Raw genomic sequence first — 6,759 nt, 5'->3', positions numbered from 1 at the left:
TGACCATCTTCAACTGATTCATTCATTCAGTAAGTATCTGTCAATAGTTTGTGGCAATCCCAGCCCTGAGCAGAGCTAAAGAATAGGAACATGATGACTCCTTTCACAGTCCCCAGATATCAACTCAGAAATCCTCCTCATACAGTTGTTTTCTGACACTTTACCTCACCTAGCTCCACCTCAATGGTTCTTATTATTTGGCCCTGGTTATTTCCATCATGGCCCTCAATATATCTGAATTTTTAAAAATTTGAGTCTATCTCTACCCACTACAATATTACTGTGAAGATCCATCTGAATTGTTCACTGTTGTATTCTTAGTATTTTGAACCGTGCCCATATAGAGTAGTGCCACGAAAAAATGTTTATTAAGGAAATGAAGATGATGCAAACCACCCAATGACTTTCCAGTTCAGATACAATATTATGCACAAAGAGAAAACATTAAGTGAAAGATCCTGAAGAAAAGTTAATAAATTTCTACAGTAGTTCAATTTTAAAAAGATCACTTCTGAATAAGACCATCATAAAAGACTCTCCCCAGCTCCTAATCGACTTTCATTTGTTTGTGGATTCAAATAAGTTTGAAAGAATTTAAATAATAGTGAAAATAAAAACTAGTTTTTCTCAAAATGACATTCTGGCAATAGCATGTTCTGATCCATAGAAAATGATGTCTAGAAATTATGCAAAATGCACATGGGAATCAAATATGTATTAAAGGAGGCAATTAAAATCAGAAAAAGTGTTGGATTATTTAATAAAAAGTACTGGGAAAAATGGTTTGTTTTTTAAAAATAAATTTGGATATTTTTCTTTGTCTCAATACAAATTGCACATTACTCTTTAATGTAATTAAAAATAAAGTTATAGAAGAGAATATTGGTAGCTTATAATATAATTTATAAAGAGAAATCTATATAATTTTCTGATTAAGATTTCAATATCTTAAGAATGTTAAAAGAGATAATGAAAAGAGAAAATATTTGTAATGCATTTTACATTTGTAATGTCTTCAATATGTAAAGGGATTTTATTAATCAATAAGAAAAATATCAGACAAATAGAAAAAGTGAAGCAAGGGCTTAAACTGGAAAATAAATATAAAGGTTTTATAATAAAGTAATATTTAATCTTATATATAATAAGAAAATGATAAATAAGTTGACAAAAGACTACATATAAACTCTCTAATCAGATTGACCTGGGTCCTAAATGCAGGCCGACTGATTTTTAATTATTGTTATAGTAGCTATTTCTCTAAACTTTGCCTCATCTGTAAAATGGACCTTTTAATACCTAATATATAGATGATTGGAAAATGAAATTGTACAATTTGTGTAAAGTGTGTAATGTGTTTGGCCCATGTGGTACCAGTGGTCCATTTCTTTTCAATGAACAAGAATTCACTGAAGGAAACAGATGTGGTTCCTGTCCTCATTAGCTTGCCTTCTCACTACGAAGTCAGTAAGTTGAAAATTGCTACTTATTCGTGCATCAAGCCATAGTGAAAGGCAAATTTACCATAGCCGTTTACATTTTTTCAGAGAAATTGAGTACCCTGTAGCAAAAAGCCAATAGAAAGGAAGACACATAAACAGAAGAATCCATTTCTCATTAAGCCTCATTCTTTTAAGGTAGTAGTTCTCAAACACAGGTGATTTTGTTTTTTAGGGGATGCTTCTGATTATCACAAGTGGGGACTGCTACTGGCACCTAGTGAGTAGAGGCCAGGAATGCTGCTAAATATTCTACAATGCAAAGGACTAGCCCCACAACCAAGAATGATCTGGCCCAGGTATCAATAGTGCCCAAGTTGAGACAGCCTATGTTATAGGAACTGAACCACTATGATTACTGGTGATTAGAGGCATCTTCAGAGTCTTGGTGCGGGAGTCATTCTCACTTGCTTGAGCGAGTCTCCAAGGTCCTAGTTTTAATTTCCTCACTTGCAAAATGGGTATAATAATATCTGCTCACCTCCATAATTGGTTGAGAAGTACAAATCAATTCAAAGATAAAAAGTTTTAAGAATTAGACTAGGTGGACAATTTCAAATGTGAACCTTTTTTTATTAGTATTTTTGGCTTCCTTGTAAAATAAAAATTGCCAGCAAACAGTACAGATTCTATTATTTAAGAAAGATGTGTCAAAAACATAATGTCAGTACAATTATGATACCAGCACCCTATTTTCATGACTAGGAATATAGCTTATTTTGGGGGGTTTGCATTATAACATTACAGGTTCAAAAGGGAATCAAAATTAAATTAGTTTCTTAATAGTGCCAACATTCCAAACATCTGATGTAAAAGTAAACAGAGAATATATTATTACACATTATTCATTCTGTTTATAGATACTTCCATTTTCAATACTGTCCCAAACCCAGGGAGCCAATAATACAAATCATGCCAAAAATTACAAAGCGTGTGTTGCTCAGTGCTTGACTATTTTTCCAAAGTTGTCAAGGTTCACTTAGGAACCAACTTGCCAGTAGCTGTTATAGAACATGAGTGGATGAGTCAGTAATTTTGTATTCCCTTGTATGCTCATACCTTGGTATTGTTTCTTCTCTTAGAGGACCAGTTGTCCTGTAGCTTCATACAGTATGCTGGTCTGTTCATCACCTTTGTGTCTCCAGCACATATTTTGATTGTGAGACCAGAGAGGGGAAGATCTTGCCTTTCCTATGGCATAGTCTTGTAAAGACTAGGTGTAATCAAGTGAATTGAGTTCTGTGACCATTTCTCAAGAGAATTCTCCTCATTGCTTTCAATCTTCGCTCTCTTCTGTATCTGTAGGGATTCTTGGTGAACACTTATGGAAGGAAACAAATGTGTTCCCTGTCTTGATATAGCTGTATTCTCACTGTGCAGCCAGTAAGTTGAAAACTACTGCTGGACCATGCCATCAGGCCATAATCAAAACCAAATTCACCATAGCTCTCTATAGTTTTTTTTTTAAATAAAGACCCTATTAGCCTTTTCAGTGGAACATCACAGGATCAGCACAAACCCCACAATGCAGAGCAAGTTAAAACAGGGGTGCATGCTAGGGGATCATGAACTTGAACAATCCCATAGACTAGGATGACAGTAGAGTGGAACCAAGAGATGATAGATTCATGACTTTTAAAAATTACTTAAGCCAAAGGACAGTGTGCCTAGTAGAGTTAAGTAATTCTTTGAGACCCTTTCAAAAAAATTGATTAAAATATGAACGAGGATAGTCTTGATCAACAGAACTAAATTTTCCTTGGGTACTCAATAAGAATGAAATCCTGCAATCTAGTAGATTCTGGGACTATAGGGATGAAACAAGCTTTGCCCCCTTCCTCAAAAAACTTGTGATCTATTGAGGTTTCAAGGATGTCTACAAATAATGAAGTAAAGTGGGATAAATGTTAATGGATGAATATGAGTGCACTGGCTGTGCCTGGGAGTATCGCAGAATGAGTGATGTTCGATAAGAGACTTAAATGGAAGATAGGAAAAGGCATAGGCAATAACTGGCACAAGGGCATGTGGTCATGAATTACTGTGGTACCAACTAAGAAGTATGACTCATAAGCCTGGAGATATCAGCAGGGACAGAGCTTGAAAAACCATGTATTTCAGGCTATGATGTTTATTTAGGTTTAATAGAATGCCCTTCATGCACTTATCATTTCATTCACTGAAATTTTATCACAAATTAAGTGAGCTGCTCACATACGGTGAGCAAAATTGCATGGCATTAAGAAATTAATTTACCGTCTACCACCATAATCTGTAAGAGAAATGCCTACTTAAAAATATTTCATATCTTGTTCTTGCCTCCTTTGACACAATTAAAACTGCACTTCTTAGTCTCCTTTAATATAGATTAGCCCATGTGACTTGTTCTAGCCAATCGTCTGGGATATGAGTCACTTTAGGACTGAGACAAAGAATAACTCTAGTGTATCTTCCAGATCTCTCCACAGTGACCCAGGAGGACTGCATGTTTCAGGTGGCATTATTACAATGTGTAAGCAAGCAGTCTGAAATCCTGTATCACTTCTTGGAAAAGCTGTCCCTGCTAATGCTACTAGATCAGCAGTGAACTTTGTATGAATCGGAGATCAACTTTTACATTAACCTTCTGAGATACGAGGGTTTGATTTTTACTATACTTGAGCAAGCCTCTCCTAATACACAATTATTTCATCAAGAGAATATATGTGTAACATTTAAAAACATCAAGAAAATAATCCCAGAATAATGTATTATTTAGAATTAGATTAGTGTAATGAAGAAGTCCCTATATTTTATATTTTCCTCATTTGGCTTTGGTTTTAAAGAAAACCAATTTAAAACTAACATTTTTCATTAAAATTTAACATAGATAACTTTGCTAGAAAGAGGACTATGAAAGGCTTGAGGTGGAAGATGGTTGTACTATGATTAGATTTATATTTAGAAAGACCAATCTATTGTCCATTGAAAATGAGTTGCAGATATTTATGAGAAATGATGATGTCAAAGATGGGATATCTCAGAAAAGTCATGCATAAAATGAACGTCATATGTAGAAAAAGAAATGTAATTTACTGCCGGAAAGGATCAGCTCTAGCTCTATCAGTGCTGGCACATTGGGAGTGGTAAACAAAACAAAACAAAATAAAACAAACAAACAAACAAACAAAACAAAGAAAAAAACAGTATTATTTCTAGAAGCTGCTGGATTTTAAAAAATTGCTAGTTGGTGTGCGCCTATTACCATATGATTGCACTGGACACCTTTCTTAGTCACTGCATCAGTTGGTCTTTCTGTCATCCTAAACTCCAGTCCTCTTAAAGAACTACCTGGGTTGCTGTATACATTATGGATCATTCTAAACTAAAAGTTTAGTATGAAAGTTTTCTAAGAGGAATATCTTCAGAGTCTATGTTCTATCAATGAATTATAAATTCTGGCTATCACATATGGACAATCTAATTTTGAAAATTTTTTTGAAAGGACACACAAAAATATATGGAGTTTTAACTGCAGAATTTATTTTAATAAATTAAAATTAGTATTCTACAAATAGGAAAGGTCTTACAATACTGATTTAATTCTAATTGTTATCAAATAGCAAATAGCTTATCAGATCTAGACTCTATTCTAAACTCTTGATTTTCAAATCTACTGGGGCTTAAGTGAAAAATGGTTGTGAGTATCCATGAATCCATATTTAAGTGGACATAACCAGATTGCCTTCTTTACCCACAATACTCTTACTTTTTCAGGTGAGTCCAAGAGAAGCAAAATGTCATCTAGTGAACTGGATGTTTTCTCCTGTCACTTTGACAGCCAGAAACCTGTACACGATGGCAGTATGGAAGGGAAATTCTGCATTGTTAGTTCTACCTTCGTTATTTCATCTTAAGCAGAAACAACCGGCATTTTGCCAGTACTGCCATGAGGAGATCTGTAATTCTTAATCTCATTACGGATATAAGGAATCGATAGAGAAATTTCACTGGTTGGAAATGTTATTTTATGCATCCTTATCAACTAATTTACATCCTTTCCTGTATACTTTGCTTCTGCTAAACTATTATTCTCTCAGCTTGGAAGGTCTTCTCCATCTATATATCTTTATTTATGTGTGCATGTACACAGACACACAGTCACACACACTATGTACAGAGATTCGCCTCATGGTTCTTGCCACTTCATGCTCACTAGCTCACCTTACAATTAATTGTTGGTACTTGCCTTTTTTTGCCTGAGGGTTTTTTATGACCACAAAGCCTGTTCTGACCTTGCACAGGCAGACAGAAAGTGCCAGAGAATTAATGCCTCTTTCAAGAGCAACCTCAACCTATGGGTGTTAGGAATGGTGTATAAAAACCACAACTTCCTTATCCTTTGGAGAGAATTAGTCTAAGGCTGAACACTGCTTCCCAGGGCTTCCCATTGGGATATAAGTTGCCTGTTGTGCTAACATTCCTATTATCTAATCTTTATTGATTGCCCTCCTTTCCTATCTCACTTCTTTACCTCTCTACTGGGGCTTCCTTTACTTCCCAATTAGGCTACTTACACATGACCCCTTCTATATATCAGGGTCTACTTCTGGGGAACCCAAATAAACACACACACACACACACACACACACACACACACACACACACACACATACATACACACAATTTAATTATAACCTCTGAGAGAAAGCTTCCTCTGATGACGTGCAGAAAAAAGTCTCATCACTACCTGAATTCTCAAAGCACAGGATGTGTACTTTTCTATCTGAAGTTTTATGATTGTTGGGCATAGCAACTTCTCTGTAAGACTGCAAGTTCCTAAAGAGCATTATCCATACAACTTCAAATGTGTGTGTTGGGAAAGAAAAATGAGATAATACTTGATTTTGAAATATAAACTCGACCTATGCTGTCATTGAAATTCAGCTAAAAAAAGAGTGATTCATTTCAAACAATTTTATATTTTTTTTTCTAAGGACATTTGACAGTGTTGTACATGATAAACTTCTGGGAGATTTAGTGAAAACTGGCACAATTGATATTTCAGTTTCACAAACATATATTGAGTAGAACAGTATATACAGGTAAATGGCTCAGTGCCAATCTAAAAATAAAATTCCTAAAGATGATTTGGGTCTCTGATATTGAATTTATTAGAATTTTTCTGAGAAAAAAATATTTTTCTTATTCTCTAATCTGTAGTTTGGAGTTTAACTGATATTGGTTGATCTTGACTAAATTTGGGTCTAAGCTGAGGCCA

This window comes from Rousettus aegyptiacus, unplaced genomic scaffold, assembly GCF_014176215.1.
Source record: "Rousettus aegyptiacus isolate mRouAeg1 unplaced genomic scaffold, mRouAeg1.p scaffold_m13_p_12, whole genome shotgun sequence".
NCBI lineage: Eukaryota > Metazoa > Chordata > Mammalia > Chiroptera > Pteropodidae > Rousettus > Rousettus aegyptiacus.
This window is presented reverse-complemented; position numbering follows the sequence as displayed.